Below are 20,141 nucleotides of genomic sequence, written 5' to 3'. Positions count from 1 at the left end.
CCTGCTGTTTTTTTGCTGTGTCCATTCACTGTGTGATCTTCAGTATCTATTTCTTTTTTTGTCTTCTCTTTTCATCTTTCTCCTCTAGGATTCGCCAAGAATCAATTCTGGGGACCTCTGATGTGAAGAGAGGTTCCCTGTCAGCTGCACCACCTCAGTTCCTGGTCTCTGCTGCACTTAACCTTGACTCTCCCCTTTGTCTCTCTTTTGTTGCATCATCATCGTCCTGCATGACCCACTTGCTAGGGCACTGGCTCACCACACAGGCACTCGATTCACCACATGGGCTTTTGGCTCGCCACAGAGGCACTGGCTCACCGCATGGGTACTGGCTCACCACACAGGCACTCGGCTCATCACATGGGCATTTGGCTCGCCACACAGGCACTGGCTTGCCTCATGGGCACTGACTCACCACGCAGGCACTCGGCTCACCGCTTGGGCATTCACATGGGCACTTGGCTCACCATGCAGGCACTCATGTGGGCACTCGGCTCGCCATGTGGGCACTTTGCTCATTATGCTGGCACTGTCTCACTGTGCAGGCATGCTTTCTCTTCTTTTTCACCAGGAGGCCCCAGGGATCGAACCCAGGTCCTCTCATATGGTAGGTAGAAGCCCTATCACTTGAGCCTAGCCACTTCCCTGTATGTGGTTTATTTTACTCAACATGATATCTTCAAGTATCAGAATTTCATTCATTTTTATGGCTGAATAATTCCATTACATGTATATACCATATTTTGTTTATCCATTAATTTGTTGATGGATTTGGGTTGCTTCTACCTTTTGGCTGTCATGAATAAATGCTGCTATAAACACAAGTGTACAAACATCTGTCTGAATCCCTGCTTTCAATTTTTTTGGGTATACACCTAAAATTGAGATTGCTGGATTATATGGTAGTTCTATGTTTAACTTTCTGTGGAACTGCCAGACTATTTACCAGAGGCTGCACCAATTTACATTCCCACCTACAACATTCTAAGGTACATATTTCTCCACATTCTCACTAGCACTTATCTTCCACTTTTAAAATAATAGCCATTCTACTGGTTGTGAAACAGTGTTCCAAATTTTATTTTGAAAATTTTCAAACCTACTGGAAATTTAAAGGCTAAACAGTACAATGAACATCAAGATCCCTTCATCTAAATTTGGTAATTTTAATTTAAATTTTTGCCATATTTGCGTAAGCTTGCTCTCTGCACCATTTGTTTTTGTTTTTATTTATTTATTTAATTCTCCCCCTCCCCCGGTTGTCTGTTCTCTGTGTCTATTGTCTGCGTCTTGTTTCTTTGTCCGCTTCTGTTGTCAGCAGCACAGGAAGTGTGGGCGGCGCCATTCCTGGGCAGGCTGCACTTTCTTTCACTCTGGGCAGCTCTCCTTATGGGTGCACTCCTTGCGCGTGGGGCTCCCCTACACGGGGGACACCCCTGCATGGCAGGGCACTCCTTGAGCGCATCAGCACTGCACATGGGCCAGCTCCACACGGGTCAAGGAGGCCCGGGGTTTGAAAAAAGACAATAAAAATAAGGTCTTCCTTCCAATAAGCTTAGTTTGCAAATACAAACGGTAGGTGTAAATTGAAAAAAAAGTTATCGCTAAGTCTTTTAGCTTGCAAAGGGTCAGGTGTAATTAAAAAAAAAAATCTCCCCTTATTGGTATGCCCAATTTCCTAAAATAAAAAATTGTACCTCACAATCTTCAATCAAATCAAGGTCATGAGGCTAGGTCTTTTTCGTTTCTTTCTGGATATATGAGTTGTCTTCTTGGGAATATTTAGAGTTTCAGACATTTATCACTTAAGGCATTGTAAATGTCCTCAGTCATAGGTACATACATATTTGCTTTGTCATCCAAGAAATACAAGGCATCTTTGACGACTGCGGGGTCAAAGCCCTCCTCCACGAGGGTCACTTTGTGGTGTTTAAAAGTTCCAGTGATCTCAATGTTGTCCTGAAAAAACAAAACAAAACCAACAACAAACCCACATTGTGATAGTTTTACAGATTAGTGGCAGGGTGGGCAGCAGGGGTGGGGGCAGGGACATTGGCAACCGCGTGGCATCCCTGGCTCATTTGAGAATTGTGGGAAGTTTCCTATGACACTGATAGCTCCTGTTCTGAGAACACCACTAGGGGCCATTTGCAGGGGGTATTTTTCATTTCCTGAAATGCTTTAAGATGATGAGTGGGGGAGTGAGGGGCTGTCAACAGTGAAACGCTTGTGCCTGTATGCGGCGGCTTGCTCGGTCGGTAGAGGTGGGGTCTGACTGAGGACGAGGGGTCGGTCCAGCTCTGGACGAGGGGTCGGTCCCGCTTGGGACGAGGGATCGGTCCAGCTCTGGACGAGGGGTCGGTCCGGCAGCAGACGAGGGATCGGTCTCACAAGGGGTTGCGTGGTTTGGCTGACGGGGTCGCCCGGCGAAGCCGGCGACGAAGGGGTCGCCCGGTGAAGCCGGCGACGAAGGGGTCGCCCGGAGAAGCAGGCGACGAACTGGGGACAAGGGAGGCTAGGCCCTTGTCAGGGGCTCTCAGGACTGGAGGGCGCACGGCAGAAGAACTACCTCGGAGACGAGGTAAACACGCAAGTCCACTTTATTGAAGAAGAGGCAACAGTTTTATAGGGGCTGGGGAAGGCTGATTGGTCGAAGCCACGCCCTGTTCTGATTGGTTGCCGGAGAAAGGTCAGTGGGCGGTACTGGACGGGGGAGGGGTGGTGGTTAGGGATTGGCTGTCGCTGTTGCTGGGGGAAGGGGCAGGGTTTAGGGATTGGTGGCTGCTGTTGCTGGGGTGGAGGGCAGACTTGAGTTTCCCGCCCAGGCCTGGCTGTTGCTGCTGTGGGGGGGGGGGGGGAGGGAAAAGGGCAGACTGGAATTTTCCGCCCACGCCTGGCTGTTGCTGCCGTCGGGAGAGGGGAAAAGGGCAGACTGGAGTTTTCCGCCCTGCGCCTGCGCAGGGAGAAAGAAGAAGAAGGGTGCCGCCCCACAGGCATCGTGTAACGCCATCCGGGAGGAGGGGCGGCCGCGGAAGCATGGCTGCCGAGAAGGGGAGACCCGAGGGCACTCTGCGCCCATGCCGAGCTCCCTTCAGGGGTGGCGGTGAGTCCGACCAGCCACCCTATTATGGGGGCAGCGGCTTGGCCTGCTACGGCTGCTCCCCCACCAGGCCAGCAAACCACACTTCAGCCGGAGGGGTGACCGCACCTGTAGATTTCCCAGCAGCGGTGGGCAGTGGGTGAAGCTTCAGGTATTACTGGAATAGCTGATTAGTGGTGGGGGTGGGGAAAAGAGACCATTTATGCACAGACAACTCTTTTTCAGCCTGTTTGTAAGGCTGAAGACTGGTTTCTCTTCCAGTTAAAAGGTGGTGATTGGAGGCCATCTCATGTCTTTCTACCATCTAGTTGCAAAGTGAATGTTGGTTCTTAGGAGTATCAAGAGACATAACCCTGTAATCTCAGCAATCTGTGGACTCCTCACATTTGTCTTCTCAAGTTTTCAGAAGCAGAATCACAGAGCTTAAAGTCTGACAGTCAGAGTGTTTAACCAGAGGGTTAATGTTTGAGAAAGGAAAAAACCAATCCCTCTAGTGATAAAAATTGAGCCCTTGGCTAATGATGCCACATTAACATTCACACCATAGCAAGGGTAGGACTTCAGTGGATTCTTCCATTCGTTAAGGCTGGAAACAAAAATAGGAGAGTCAGAATGTTTCAGTGTTAAGTGATTGTCATACCTTATCAAACAGACTTAGTGAGTTATTTGTTGAATGAACTGGCCTGTCATTTTAAGGAGAAAGGGATTAGGATTGGGTTTCTGCTCGCTGTACTTCGTTATTTCTCCTTCCTTTTTATCCATGACACTCCTTTCTGGGCTTCCTGGAAAGGGAGTGAAAAATTGGCTGACGTGGTCACCATGGTAGGAGGGGAGTTGTTCTCTGAGAGACAGTGGTCTTCAGGAGAAAAGATGATTGACCTTGATAACAAGGGGTCTCACCTGTATTCTTATAAACCGGGGCCTTGCGTAACTAGGCAGGTAATGGGCAATTTGTCTGAAAAGTTTCTGTCCATCAAATTCATGGTCCTCCTTCAACTTGATCGAAGCCATGCCAATTCGACCCTCGTGACCTACAAATAAAGTGAGAAAAATCACGTGTCATAGCTATTTATTTATGATGCTTCAATTTAAGGAACTGTGAGCCGAGACAATGTTATGGCATGGGCTTCTTTCAGATGGCTGGAATTGTTATTTCAAATTTTTATATTGAAGTTACTCTAAAGTGAACGTAATTGCTATGCACTGATCGAATCTTTATTATGTGCCAGGCCTTGCGCTAAGTGTGTTTCATGGATTATTGTATTTAATCCTCACAACAACCCTCTGAAGTGGTACAGATGTCATCGCCCCTTTGCAGATGAAGAAACCTAGGCTTAAAGATGCTAAGAGACTAGTTGAAGGTAGGTCACACAGTGACTTCTAGGCAGGGTGGGAAACTGAATCCAGGCAGGCTGGCTCCAGACCTGGGCCTGTCATCAGCATCCTTCTCCTTAGCAGCCTAGAAGGAAAGCTGTGGAGCGGGAGGCAGGTCAGACTGGTGGCGAGCGGAAGGTCTTGGGGACTCCAGTCAATAGTCCTTCTTCCACACCACGAATTGCTGCGCTCAGGTTGCTCTTTAGGTTGCAGTGTCAGGTCTGCGGCTCCCCCAGGCACAAACGCCACCTTTGAGACTTACTTATTTAATCAAGCGTCCTGATAGCTTTGCCTCCCTGCATTTCAGGGAAGCTGAGGGACAGGAGGGTGAAGGCGAGGTGCAAGGGCGAGTCATTTTGTGCCCTCGCATTGATGCCCCTTAGTCCTGAGAGGCTCTGCTGTCCACAGAGAAAGCAGAGCCTAATAACAGTTCTCTCTTCCCTCTCCGGTAGGGCCTTGAATGGAGAGGTGTTTAGAACAATTACCATAGTTTTCTTTGGGAGGACAGTAGTAATTAGGTATTAATCTATCTTCTGCCTGGTCCAACCAACCCAGCGGGAGTCCAGCTCCACTTCCCTCAACTACTTAGCTGTAATCAGAGCCGGGGAAGGAGCCGGCCTTCGTCACCTGGGCCCTAGCTTTTGGAATCTCTCAAAGGACTGAAGCTCTGAAACATGCTTTGACGAGGGTGAGCTGTAAAAACACGCTAAGTGAATAAGCTGGACACAGAAGGACAAATATTTTATGATTCCAGTTACATGAAATATCTAGAATCTGCAAATTCATAGAGACATGAGATAGATTAGATGTGACCAGAGGATGGGGAGAAGGGGGACTGGGCAGTTACTGCTTAATGGGTACTGAATTTCTGTTTGGAGTGATGAAAAATTCTGGAAATAGATAGTGGTGGTAGTTGTACAAGACTGTTAATGTAGTTAATGACACTGAACTGTACACTTAAAATTGCTTTTTGAAAATGGCAATTTTTATGCTATTTCACTGATATAAAATTAAAAATCAAAGAAAACACACACACACATACAGACATACAGACTCTGAGATCCAAACCCCAGAGATCCATTAGGTCTGGGCTTCGGTGCTTCTCAGATGTTAGTGTTTCCAGCACTGACTGGGACAGCTTGTTAACACGCAGCTCCTGGGCCCGGCCCCCTCTGATTCAGGAGGTCTGGAGTGGGCCTCAGAAACTGCACTTCCAACAAGCTCCTGGGTGAAGCTGTCAGTCTATGGACTCCACTTGGAGGAGGCCTGGGCTAGTTCCTTCCATTCCTTTTTTTTTTTTTTTAATTGTGGTAACGTGTACATTTCTCATGTTAATCACCATAACGCAGACAATTCAGCCTACATGATAATTACATTCACAATATTGTGCCACCATCACCAAAATCCATTACTGAAACTTTTCTGCCACCCTAAATAGAATCTCTGTACCATTAAGCAATAACTCTGCATATGTCCCTTCCCAAACACCAACCTCTGCTAACCTGTAATCTACTTTCTATCTTTATATATTCTCTTATTCCAGATAATTCATGTAAGTGAAATCATACAACATGTGTTCTTTTGTGTCTGGTTTATTTCGTGCAATATAATGCTTTGAAGTACAACCATGTTGTCATAGGTGTCAGGACATCACTCCTTTTTATGGCTTAATAGTATTCCATTGTTTATATATAACACATTTTGTTTATCCATTCTTCTGTTGATGGACACTGGATTGCATCTTCTTTTTCCTATTCTGAACAATGCTGTTGTGAACACTGGTGTTCAAATATCTGTTTGAGTTCCTAATTTTAATTCTTTTAGATATATACTTAGAACTGGGATTGCTGGGTCATATGATATTTTGTATTAACTTTCTCAGGAACTCTTGAAATGTTCTCCACAGTGGTTGTACAACTTCCCCACCAAAAATGGACAAGGGTTCCTATTTCTCCACATCCTCACTAACATTCGTTATTTTCCCTTTTGTTTTTTGTTTTCTTTAATAATGGCCATTCTAGTGGGTGCGGCGTGGTATTCCACTCCATTTTTTCCAGATCTGCTTTTGTGTTTTCACCCTTGTAAGCTTCAGCCTCTAGAAGTGCACACAACATTCCAGGCGGGGTCTGTGAGCCTGGCAACCATGACTCAAGAACATGTGCTAGTCCAGCCCAAGGTCCAGCGCTCTCTCCTCGGGACTCGCATGATGAGTATTCTGCACCCCTCACACTCCATGGCCTGAGATGTGGCTATGCCTCTCATCGTGTCATTGTCACAGAGCTGGAGAGAAGCAGGCAAGAGAAATTCACCAATATTCTTTAAACTAGGATAGCACAAGGGCATGTGAAAAGGGAACTTTAGAGCTCCACTTTATCATGGGTGAGAATCCTGAATACTGAATTCTGGGGAAAAACTATCCTGAGCACCTTGTATTTGGACATTGATTTGGAGTTTTTAGAATTAAAAATGATTTATTCTCATATGTATTTATAAATATATATTTTGTATTTTATAATTACAGTGAATTAGTTTTCTAGACAATCTTAACCACAGGGCACATATGATCCCTAAATTTAGTGATTTGCTTGAAGCAAAGCAGCCAGTGTGCTGGAGCCTGGACTCAAACTCAGACCGTGGCACACCTCACTCTCTGGGCAGAAGAAGAGAGTCAGGGGAAGGCTTGTTGACAACATGCTGTATGATGATTTTGAAACAGAGTGGGGGACCTGCTTTAAAAGAACAGTCTGGATGAAATCAGCTCTTTCCCCATTTAAACTTTAGCAACTACACTTGCTCCGATTTGTGTCCTAGTTCCAAGTCCAAGACACCTTTTCCCAGCTCTCGAGCATGACACATCTTTCTCAAGGCATGTCAAACGCAGCATGGGACCTTGCAACTTAGAGAGACTTAGCTGGCCTGAGAGCCCAAGAACAGCTCGGGGCTGAACCAGGACTTGTCCAGCCGGCAGGAGAAAGAAATGACAAGCTCTGCCCCGAGGTTAAAATTCTTTTCAGACACTGTACTGAATTAGGCCTAGGTTTATAATATCTCTGTGTGTACCTGGCACAGGCACTCCAAAGACATTCACTTCCTGGATAAAGTCAACCAGACCCAGTATGTCAGCGACTTCAGTGGTAGCCACATTTTCTCCTTTCCACCTGGGAAAAAAGGCAATGGTCAGCAGAAGCCACTGGTTTGTGGTCCAGGTTGACTGACAGAGAACAAGTGATTCCTTCAGAACCCTGCGGGGTGGCTGGTCTTCTCTTCCCTATCTTGGCCCCCAAACTCCCAACTTAGTCATGGGAAAGACATCATTGCTTGGAGAGTAAAAGGCAAGGACACAGGCCTAAGTAATAAAATGTGGAATTTCAATCTTGCCACATGAAGCATAATACACAGAATGTTCTAATGTTACAATACAGCCCTGGCCTAAGAAAGGCACTAGAAATCACAGATAAACCTCAACAAGTCTTGCTGTGTTTAGGCCTCTTATTTTTCTCATTTGCTAACTTATATTGCTTTCTAATTCAGTTTGTAAACTTCTATTTAATACAACTTTATACTTGTATTTCTGACTCTTGTGGGAATGAGAAAGCTTTTAATTAGAAAGCAAAAATCATGCTTTAATTATGGATATTACAGATGGAGGGGACCTTGAAATGACTCGGACAATCATTTCGTAAATGAAAGAACTGAGGGGAGAAGGTTACCTGTCTTGATCACACAGCTGATCAGAGGCAGAGGCCTGGGGGCTTGGGTCTCCTATCTGGCAATTTCCTTTCTTCCTTAACCAATAATTATGAGTGTTAGACACTGTACTGAGTCCTGGCAGCGGGAGTGGAGTAACAAAAAGCACAGAGCCGTCCTCAAGGAGTTTACACAAGAAGAAAGTCTGCATTGTGCTGCTGTTGGGATTGAGTAGACCATGAAGGTCTCATATAAAGATTTTCAAACTCATCGTGCTGACCTGGGGGGTTCTGTGGGAAACCCCTGGAGGAAGACAGAGTAAGAGGGAGGTGGGCAGGTGGGGTTCTGAATGCCTCACCTCCTTTTCAACCAGAGCAGCGCCACCTTAATTTGCATTCCATTTTATCTGAAAAAAGTCCATGATTGGAAACAGTGTGAAAATCCCTGGCTGTCCTAAGGGGCCAGTAAGAACAAAGGACAAATAAGAAGAGCTGGATGGACTAAGATTTTCAGACTCCAAAAATCAGACACAGGTTTCCTGCTATATTCTCATCTGGTGTTACTGAACCGAAAAGAAATGACCTGAACATAAGAGTTATATTTCTTTCTTTTTTTTTTTTTTTTTAAAGATTTATTTATTTATTTAATTTCCCCCCCTCCCCTGGTTGTCTGTTCTTGGTGTCTATTTGCTGCATCTTGTTTCTTTGTCCGCTTCTGTTGTCGTCAGCGGCACGGGAAGTGTGGGAGGCGCCATTCCTGGGCAGGCTGCACTTTCTTTTCACACTGGGCAGCTTTCCTCACGGGCGCACTCCTTGCGTGTGGGGCTCCCCTACGCGGGGGACACCCTTGCGTGGCACGGCACTCCTTGCGCGCATCAGCACTGCGCATGGCCAGCTCCACACAGGTCAAGGAGGCCCAGGGTTTGAACCGCGGACCTCCCATATGGTAGACGGAAGCCCTAACCACTGGGCCAAAGTCCGTTTCCCGAGTTATATTTCTTATTTCCCTTCTTATTCTCTGGACTATAGATGGTGGAATCACCATGTCAAAGAGATAAAAGGAAATAAACACCATTAACGAAAGTGGAATGCAATTCCAATGTCTGTCTTAAGCCAAACTGAGCATCTGCTTATTTCCAGCTCACTAATCCAGAGAAACCAACCGGAATGTATCTCCAACTCTGTCGTGGAAATAGATGAAATTTTTGTGGTCAATCATTAAAAGATCTCCAGTGTTGAAATAGACATCTCCTTTTTTAAAGACATCTCTCAGTTTTTCCTTTTCTGAGTCTTTGCTCCAGCATAGCCACTAAATGGTGTATGTCGTGTGATTTCGCAAACAAGGAGTCCCACTTCACCTAAAGGAAAAGAAAATAATATTTTATTTGCTATCAGGAAGCAAATTTTACTATCAACCTTCTCTTAAATCTGGTGTTATTCAACCCTCTGGCTATAAGCTGGCTGCAGGAAGTGTTGTTTTCCACCCATATTTACATATACCTTGTATATCATGTCCTCACATATACAGTACATTATTCTCTTTGGCCACATATTTGTACTTCTTTTAATGCTATTCTTTACTGCATGATTCACACAGACAAATACACAGTAGTTTAAACTTAAAAGACCACCTAAAGCTAAGTTTAATTTTGCAACCATTATTACATATCCCTTCCCACAAAATGCTTACCTCATAAGCAAGATGTTGCTAAGTTAGGTTTAAAACTGTAATGATGCAAAATGTAGTGGTAAAATGGCATTTTTTGGCATCTCTGTAACCATTTTAGCTCTGACATATTTTTCCATGCATTCATTTTAGCAATGATACGTTAGTCCTTAAAAGTCAGTTAGCTAAGGTAAAAAAAAAACACTGATTAATTTAACAAAAGTCCACTGTACCTTTGGGAACTCTGATGCAATATCCATTTCCATCTCGAACAGGTTCCTCTCTCTCCGCATCATATTTAATCAGCTCATAAGTTACTACTTTCTAGCAAAATTAAAATATATCATTTTAGTAAAATTCTCTCACATTTTTTCTTTTTACTGTGGTAGAAGCTATATGCAGTCAAGTACATAACATGCATACATCTTAAAGGTACAGCCTGGTGAACAGTTGTGTATGTATACACCCACATAACTACCACCTATGCCAAGATATGAAACTTTTTCATCACCCTAAAAAGTTTCCTCCTGCCCCTTTCCAGTCAATACCCATCACCTCATGAAGTTAACCACTGTTCTGACTTTTATCACTGTCAATTAGCCAAACTTAAAATAACCGAAATAAATGTCCTCCTTTGGGTCTGCTTCTTTCATCAGCATAATGCCTGTGATATTCATCCATCCACGTTGATGTGTGTCAAGAACTTGCTCTTCTTACTGCTGTGCAGTTGTCCCTAGTATGAATATAACAATTTATTTATATAGCTTCCTGTTAATGGGCAATTGGAGAGTTTTTGGACTATTTCAAATAAAGCTGCTATGAACATTCTTGTACATGTCTTTTGGTGTGCATACCACAAATGAGTTTTGACCCAGGACCCTGTATGTGGGAAGCTGGTGCTCAATCACTGAGTCACATCGGTTCCCCTGAGTTGGTTTTTTCATTTGCTGGTTGTTTACTTTTGTTTTTTAAGGAGGGACCGGGGACCCAACCCAGGATCTCCCATGTGGGAAACAGGTACTTGACGACTTGAGCCATATCCACTCCCCACAAATGAGTTTTTAATCTTGTTTTTTCCTTTTTTTAAAAAATTTTTTATTCATTTTTAAAAAATATTACATTAAAAAAATATGAGGTCTCATTCAACCCCACCGCCCCTACCCCACCGCTCCCCCCACAGCAACACTCTCTCCCATCATCATGACACATCCATTGCATTTGGTAAGTATACCTCTGGGCATCGCTGCACCTCATGTTCAATGGTCCACATCATAGCCCATACTCTCCCACGTTGCATCCAGTGGGCCCTGGGAGGATATACAATGTCTGGTAATTGTCCCTGAAGCACCACCCAGGACAACTCCAAGTCCCGAAAACGCCTCTGCATCTCATCTCTTCCTCCCTTTCCCCGCACCCAGCAGCCACCATGGCCACTTTTCCCACACCAATGCCACAATTTCTCTGTGGACCTTGGATTGGTTGTGTCCATCTATGTCAAGAGGAGGCTTAGATTCCACATGGATACTGGATGCAATCCTCCTGCTTTCAGTTGCAGGCACTCTAGGCTCCATGGTGTGGTGGTTGACATTCTTCAACTCCATGTCAGCTGAGTAGGGTAAGTCCAATAAATCAGAGTGTAGGAGCTGAAGTCTGTTGAGGCTCAGGGCCTGGCTATCATATTGTCAGTCCAGAGATTCAAATCCCCTAGATATATCTTAAACCCCAGCACCAACTACAATTCCAGTAAAGGAGCATGAAAGTCTTGTGAAAAGAGATCCCATCTGTGTCCAGCTCCATCACACAGAAACACCAGCTCCAAAGAAGGGCCAACTGACATGGCAGTGAACCCCATCTGCCATGACCATAGAACCTGTGGGTCTCTTTAGCCCTCAAAAGAACCAATACTGGGAAACGGACTTTGGCCCAGTGGTTAGGGCGTCCGTCTACCACATGGGAGGCCCGCGGTTCAAGCCCCGGGCCTCCTTGACCCGTGTGGAGCTGGCCCATGCGCAGTGCTGATGCGCGCAAGGAGTGCCGTGCCACGCAGGGTGTCCCCCGCGTAGGGGAGCCCCACGCGCAAGGAGTGCACCCATAAGGAGAGCCGCCCAGCGCGAAGGAGGGAGCAGCCTGCCCAGGAATGGCGCCTCCCACACTTCCCGTGCCGCTGACGACAACAGAAGCGGACAAAGAAACAAGAAACAAGACGCAGCAAAAAGACACAGAAAACAGACAACTGGGGGAGGGGAGGGGAATTAAATAAAATAAAAAATAAATCTTTAAAAAAAAAAAAAAAAAAAAGAACCAATACTTGGGGTTGTATCTACTTTATCTGTCTCTGAGACTCTGCTCAGGTGTGCATAAGGGCAATCCTTCTGATAATCTCCAGACTCTTTTTTAGAGACTCATAGCCATATAAACTCATTTCTCCTTTCCATTTCCCCCTTACATTAGGTCAAACAGCATTTTAAACTCCTGTTATTATATAATGCGGCAGGGATATTCTGCTGGTCCGCGTTGAACCTTTAATTCAGGTCATTTTCTAGTTGCATCATCAGCTGGTACTTGGTAGTGATCCCTCGGTGCCAGGGAGGCTCATCCCCGGATGTCATGTCCCACGCTGGGGGGAATGCATTGCATTTACATGCTGAGTTTGTCTTCGAGACTGGCCACATTTGAGTAACATGAAGGCTGTCAGGAGGAAATTCCTAGGCATAGTGCTGCTCTAGGCCTTGTTCTTATTTCAGGTGTATGGACTCACAAGCATAGTCATGAGTATCAGGGCTCACTGTTGGACCCTCATTCCTTCCTGGTCCTTACTGTTGCACCTGGGGGACTGCCGCTGCTCCCCTAGGGACCACGACAGAGCCCCCCTGGCCAGGAACCCAGTAGCCCCTAAGCTGTTGTTTTTAATTGTTGCCACTATGAGTATATCCAAACATTACCATGCACCCTGGACATATGCCCTGTATAACTCCCTGTCAACCATATATCACCTGTCAATAACATCCTATACCTGTATTCCTCCACTGCCATTGCTGAACCACTCTGTAACTAAAACTTCCTGAAAAGTGAAGCCCACTATAATGTCAGGATCCCTTACTAGTAAAATGGAATATAGCTATGGGTTTAAAGATTAGATATAGAATACGTATTGATTTGGAAAAATTCTACATCCTATCTTTTTCTTTTCTTTTTTCCTAATTATTGAGCTTCTCTTTACAAGAGTCTGAGATCACAGTAATTCATATATACAATATACAGTACTCCCACACATCCACCATAAAACCTTTTCCCTTCCACAGTGATATTCTTATAACTTATTCATATCATATTTACTTAAACTGATGTACAGACTCTGAGACAATAGCTTTCAAACAAGGTGACATCTGTGTTTACATTGTGGTCCATACTTTAGGATACACAGTTTCTAACTTTTTAGTTATCCTATGTTTTACATTATGGTTTACATTATTAGTCTGTCATCCCCTATATGTTTTTGGTGTAATATTACATGTTTTATATCCATCCTTGTGTACTCTCGTGAAACTCCTCTCTTACCCCCACATTTACCTTGGTTCCATCCATTCAACATCCATTTTCCCTTCCCCTTGGGGCCCACAGCGACAGCCAATCTCCATTTCCCGGGGAGCCACGTCCAGAGATACTTGCAGCAGTGTTCAGGGCCTGACTTGCACAACTGCCCTAATGCCCTGGAAGCCATCCTTTCTCTCAAGAGATACAGTTCCCTCTTTTTTGATGGCATTAGTCCTCCCCAGGATATGGGTCCACCCCCACTCTCACTACTTGGGTCTCTATCCAATGGTACAACCCACCCTGGCAAAATGAGCATTCAGACATTCCCCAGGAGTCCGTCCTGTGTCAGACCATCCCCTCTGAGCATCCTAAACAGGTAACCCTCTTAATTATATTTTGAAACAGTTTTCTCAGCATTTTACTCTCAACCAACACCTGACACTCTCCTATGTTCGTATGTTGCTCCTCCCTCCCCACAATTTCTTGGGCAATATTACCCATCTGCCCATCCCCAGCCCCCCTCAAACCCACAAAGCCCCACCCAAAGACAACCCCTTGCCCCCATTCTATCTCTTCTTTGTGCTCATACTTACTGCCAGCTCATCATAGATTGCACCCCTGCAGACGTCGGCTCACATCCTTCCTCCACCCCCCGATTTCCTGTAAGCCTATCTTCCAGTCTCTAGCTCTCTGAGGCAGCTTGCTTATTTCATATCATTGAGGTCATGTAGTATTTGTCCTTCAATGCCTGGGTTGCTTCACTCAGCATAAGGTTCTCAAGATTCATCCGTGTTATCACGTGTGTTTGTAGTGTATTTGTTCTTAAAGCCGAGTAGTATTCCATTGTATGTATATACCACATTTTATTGATGCACTCATCTGTTGATGGGCATTTGGGTTGATTCCAACTTTTGGCGATAGTGAACAATGCTGCTATGAACATTGGTGTGCATATATCGGTTTGTGTCCTTGTTTTCAGTTCTGCTGGGTATATACCCAGTAGTGGTATTGCTGGGTCATATGGCAAATCTATGGTTAGTTTTTTGAGAAACCGCCAAACTGTCCTCCAGAATGGTTGGATCCTTCTGCATTCCCACCAGCAGTGGATGAGTGTTCCCCTTTCTTCACATCCTCTCCAGCATTTGTATTCTTCTGTTTTTTTCATAGCTGCCAATCTTATGGGAGTAAGATGGTATCTCATTGTAGTTTTGATTTGCATTTCCCTGATAGCTAGAGATTTGGAGCATTTTTACATGTGCTTTTTAGCCATTTGTATTTCTTCTTTGGAGAAGTGTCTGTTTAAATCTTTTTCCCATTTTTAAAATGGGTTGTTTATCTTTTTATTTTCAAGATATATGAGTTCTTTATATATGCAAGTTATAAGTCTCTTATGAGATATATGGTTGCCAAATATTTTCTCCCAAATATTTCCCTTTTTACTTTCTTGACAAACTCCTTTGAGGTGCAGAAGGCTTTAATTTTGAGGAAGTCCCATTTATCTATTAGTTCTTTTGCTGCTCGTGCTTTTGGTGTGATATTCATGAAGCCATTTCCTATTACAAGGTCCTGTAGATATTTCCTTACACTGCTTTCCAAGGTCTTGATGGTCTTGGCTCTTATATTTAGGTCTTTGACCCATCTTGAGTTGACTTTGTATAAGGTGTGAGATGGTAATCCTCTTTCATTCTTCTACATATGGATATCCAGTTCTCCAGGCACCATTTGTTGAATAGGCCATTCTCTCCCAGTTGAGAGGGTTTGGTGGCTTTATCGAGTATTATATGGCTATATGTCCCCTGCTCCCACCCTGCCTTTCACTTCCTTATACTTTGCCCGCCTGTTCCTCGTAACCTCCCTGTATTATGGCCCTTCTCAGCAGCAGTTTGTGCTGCTGCCTCCCTCCGCCCCTCCTCCCAGCCACTGTTATCTTCCCCCTCCCAGCCGATCGCTGTTCTCCCCGCCTCATTTCAACCGCCCTCATCCCGTATCCGCCCCGGCACAACCTCGGAAACAACCCCCTCTGCCATCAATGGCTTACGTCATAAACCGCAGGTCCACCCTTGCCTCTGCAGCCAATCCTCAGCTGCCCCGCGGACATGCCCCTCCCACAACCTCCCTGCCTCCATGACACTATAAAACCCCATGTACTTCCCGAATAAAATCAGACCTGCGCATAGACCTCGTCTCTGTGGTTTTTCCTCCATCGAACCGCGCGTCCCCACCAAGCCTTGAGCCGCCCGCTGCCGCCCCGGTCAGGCCGTGGCGTAGGCCCGATCCCCGGCAGCGACTCGCCTGCAGTGACCCGCCTGCAGTGCCGCAGCAGAGGCCAACAGCTATATATATGAGGTTCTATATCAGAACTTTCAATTTGATTCCATTGGTCTGTGTGTCTCTCCTTATGCCAATACCATGCTCTTTTCACTCCTGTAGCTTTGTAGTATGTTTTGAAGTCAGGTAGTGTGATTCCTCCAATTACGTTTTTCTTTTCCAATATGTCTTTGGCTATTTGGGGCCTCTTTCCTTTCCAAATAAATTTCATAGTTAGTTTTTCTAGTTCCTTAAAGAAGGCTGTGTTGATTTTTATTGGGATTGCATTGAATGTGTAGATCAGTTTTGTTAGGATAGACATCTTAATAATATTTAGTCTTCCTATCCATGAACAAGGAATATTCTTCCATTTATTTAGGTCTTCTTTGATTTCCTTGAACAGTCTTGTATAGTTGTCAGTGTATAAGTTTTTTACATCTTTAAATTTATTCCTAAATATTTGATTTTTTTATTTACTATTGTAAATGGTATTTTTTTCTTGATTTCCTCCTGATCTTGCTCATTATTGGTGTACAGAAATGCTACTGATTTTGCGCATTGATGTTATAATCTACGACTTTACTAAACTCATTTATGAGTTCTAGAAGCTTTGTTGTAGATCTCTCAGGGTTTTCTATGTATAGGATCATGTCATCTGCAAATAATGAAATTTTGACTTCTTCCTTTCCAATTTGAATACCTTTTATATCTGGTTCTTGCCTCAGTGCTCCAGCTAGTACTTCTAAGACAATGTTAAATAGAAGGGGAGACAATGGGCATCCTTGTCTTGTTCCTGACTTTAGAGGGAAGGATTTTAGGATTTCTCCATTGTAAACAATGTTGGCTGTAGGTTTTTCATATATACTCTTTATCATGTTCAAAAAATTTCCTTGTATTCCGATCTTTTGGAGTATTTTTATCAAGAAAGGGTGCTGTATTTTGTCAAATGCTTTTTCTGCATCTATAGATAAAATCATGTGATTTTTTCCCTTCAATCTGTTTATATGGTGTATTACATTGATTGATTTTCTTATGTTGAACCATCCTTGCATACCTGGAATGAATCCCACTTGGTCGTGGTGTATAATTCGTTTAATGTGTTGTTGTATATGATTAGCAAGTATATTGTTAAGTATTTTTTTTTTCTAGGTTCATTAGAGAAATTGGCCTGTAATTTTCCTTTCTTGTGGTGTGTTTGTTTGGCTTTGGTACTAGGGTAATGTTGGCATCATAGGAGGAGTTAGGCAATGTTCCTTCTGTTTCGATTTTTTGGTATAGTTTCAGTAGGATTGGTGTTATTTCTTTCCGGAATGTTTTGTAGAATTCACCTGTGAAGCCGTCTGGCCCTGGGCTCTTCTTCGTTGGGAAGTTTTTAATGACAGATTCTATCTCTTTACTTGTGATTGGTTTGTTGAGATCATCAATTTCTTCTTTCGCCAATATGGGCTGCTTTTGTGTTTCTAGGAATTTGTCCATTTCCTCTGAATTGTCATTTTTGTTGGAATATAGTTTTTCAAAGTATCCTCTTATGATAGTCTTTATTTCTGTGGGGTCAGTGGTGATATCTCCTTTCTCATTTCTTATTTTGTGTATTTGCATCTTCTCTCTTTTTTTCTTTGTTAGTCTCGCTAAAGGTTTGTCAATTTTGTTGATCTTCTCAAAAAACCAGCTCTTGGTCTTGTTTATCTTTTCAAGTGCTTTCTTATTTTCTATTTCATGTAGTTCTGCTCTTATCTTTGTTATTTCCTTTCTTCTTCTTCCTGTTGGATTACTTTGTTGTTTTTTTTCTAATTCCTCCAAATGTGCAGATAGTTCTTCAATTTTTGCTCTTTCTTCTTTTTTGATACATGAATTTATGGCTATAAATTTACCTCTCAGTACTGCTTTTGCTGCATCCCATAAATTTTGGTATGTTGTGTTATCATTTGTTTCAAGGTAGTCACTGATTTCTTTTTAGATTCCCTCTTTGACCCACTGTTTTTCTAAGAGCATGCTGTATAATTTCCAAATCATGGTGTGAAATCTGGGCCTCTGACCCTTGCAAATTTCCAGCTTCACTCCACTGTGGTCAGAGATATTATTTTGTATGATTTCAATCTTTCTGAATTCATTAAACCTTTTTTTGTGGCCTAGCATATGGTCTATCTTGGAGAATGATCCATGAGCGCTTGAGAAAAATGTATATCCTGCTGTGTTTGGGTGTAATGATCTATATATGTCTGTTAGATCCAGCTCCTCTAATATACTGTTCAAATGTTTTGTTTCTTTAGTGATTCTCTTTTGAGATGTTCTGTCCAGAGTTGATAGTGGTGTATTAAAATCCCCCACTATAATTGTAGATGCATCTATTCTTTCACTTAGTTTTTCCAGCGTTTGCCTCACGTATTTAGAGGCGCCCTTGCTAGAAGCATAAATATTTATGATTGTTCAATCTTCTTGACAGATTGTCCCTTTCACTAAAATGTAGTATCCTTCTTTGTCTCTCACAATTGTTTCGCATTTAAAGTCTATTTTGTCTGATATGAATAAGCTACTCCTGCCTTTTTTTGGTTATTGTTTGCTTGTATGATTGTTTTCCAACCATTCACTTTCAACCTCCATGAGTCTCTGGGTCTAAGATGTGTCTCTTGTAGACAGTAAATAGATGGGTCATATTTCCTTATCCAATGTCCCAGTCTGAATCTTTTGATAGGTGATTTTAATCCGTTGACATTCAGTGTTATTACTTTTAAGGAATTATTTGTGTTAGCCATATTTTGACTGGACTTGTGTTTGTCATATTTTGTTTGCTTTTTTTTTTTCCCTTCTCTTTTTGTCTTTTTTGTTGCTCTTACACTCTCCTCCAACTCTGCCTATCCTGTTTTTTCCTTTCTTCTTGCAGAACTCCCTTTAGAATTTCTTGAAGCGGAGGTTTCTTGTTGGCATACTCTTTCATTTTCTGTTTATCTGCGAATATTTTGAACTCTCCATCATTTTTGAATGCTAGTGTAGCTGGATAGAGTATTCTTGGTTGGAAAGATTTTTCCTTTAGTACCTTGACTATATCATACCGCTGCCTTCTTGCCTCCATGGTTTCAGATGAGAAATCAGCACTTAATCTTATGGAGCTTCCCTTGTATGTGATGGTTTTCTGTTCTCCTGCTGCGTTTAGAATTTTCTCTTTGTCTTGAGTTTTGGATAATTTGACAAATATATGTCTTGGGGAGGGCCTGTTGGGGTTTATGATGATTGGGGTGCACTGTGCTTCTTGGATATGTACATCTGTCTCTTTCAGTAGATTTGGGAAGTTTTCAGCCATTATTTCCTGCAACACTCCCCTGACCCCTTTCCCTTCTCTTCTCCTTCTGGAATGCCTATAATACATATGTTTGAGCGTTTTGCATTATCTTTCAGGTCCCTAAGTCCTAGCTGGATTTTTTCTATCTTTTTATCGACCAATTCTACTATCTGTTTGATTTCTGATGTACTGTCCTCCACATCACTAATTCTCTGCTCTGCCTCTTCTAGTCTGCTGATATTTGCTGCAAGTGTATTTTTGATTTCTTGAACTGTGGTGTTCATTCCCATCATATCTGTTATCTTTTTGCGTATGTCTGCAATTTCCCCTCCAAGTGTTGTCTTCATGTTGTTAACCTCTTCCTTTACTTCATTAAATTTGTCAGTGATAAATGTTCTGAGATCTTTCATTCCTTGTGCTAAGTTCTGCTCCCCTTCCTGATTTTTATTTTGTTCATTGGATTCAGCCATGTTTTCCTGATTACTGGTTTGGTTTGTAGATTTTTGTTGCTGTCTGGTCATCATTTTATCTTGACGGGTTTAATCAGTTCCTTAGCTTCTTTGTCTAGTCTTGGGGATTAATTAGCTGTTGTTTTTGTGTAAGTGTTATATCTTCTCATTGTCCCTTTGTTCTTCTTATTCTAATTTCTTATTGCTGGTTGAGTTCACTTTAAAGGAAAGTATTAGGGCCAGGGAAAGGCAATTGTGTAAGCAAGGAAAAAGTGTAAAGTAGTATTGGTGATAAATGTTAACAGAGCAACAATATGAGATCTGGGAGGACGGATATTAGATTCATGTAAGTTGTGTAGAGTTATAGCAGTAGGTATAGTACCTATAATGAGGTAGTCGACTGAATATGGGAGGAATATGGTATGAATTAAAAAGCTAGTATTTTCATGAGAGAGGGAAAGAAAAGAAAGGTAATAGTTTCAAGAGTGGATAACAGACAGAAAACAAAACAAAGGTATTAGAAATTAAGAGGTAGACACTTTGTGCATCAAAGAAAGGGAGGTAGAATATAGGAGAGACAGTAGATGATGGAGGATATCAAGATGTAGGGTAAAGGGGATAGTGTAGGTAGTCAAAATCAATTCACATAGAGATGAGGCAGTGGAGGATGAGGAAACCCAGCAAATGTGAGGTGTTCCCTGCAGCACCTATTCTATAATTAAGATAAAATAAAATAAGAAGAAAATGA

General features: G+C 43.0%; 1 pseudogene; it reads right to left on the bottom strand.

The window, feature by feature from the left end:
* Window positions 1-1,614: 1,614 nt before the first annotated feature.
* The window catches only part of LOC101438321 (long-chain fatty acid transport protein 2-like), a 46,428-nt pseudogene continuing 27,901 nt past the window's right edge, over window positions 1,615-20,141 (bottom strand).

The sequence above is a fragment of the Dasypus novemcinctus genome, chromosome 3 (genome assembly GCF_030445035.2).
Source record: "Dasypus novemcinctus isolate mDasNov1 chromosome 3, mDasNov1.1.hap2, whole genome shotgun sequence".
Classification (NCBI taxonomy): domain Eukaryota; kingdom Metazoa; phylum Chordata; class Mammalia; order Cingulata; family Dasypodidae; genus Dasypus; species Dasypus novemcinctus.
This window is presented reverse-complemented; position numbering and strand designations above follow the sequence as displayed.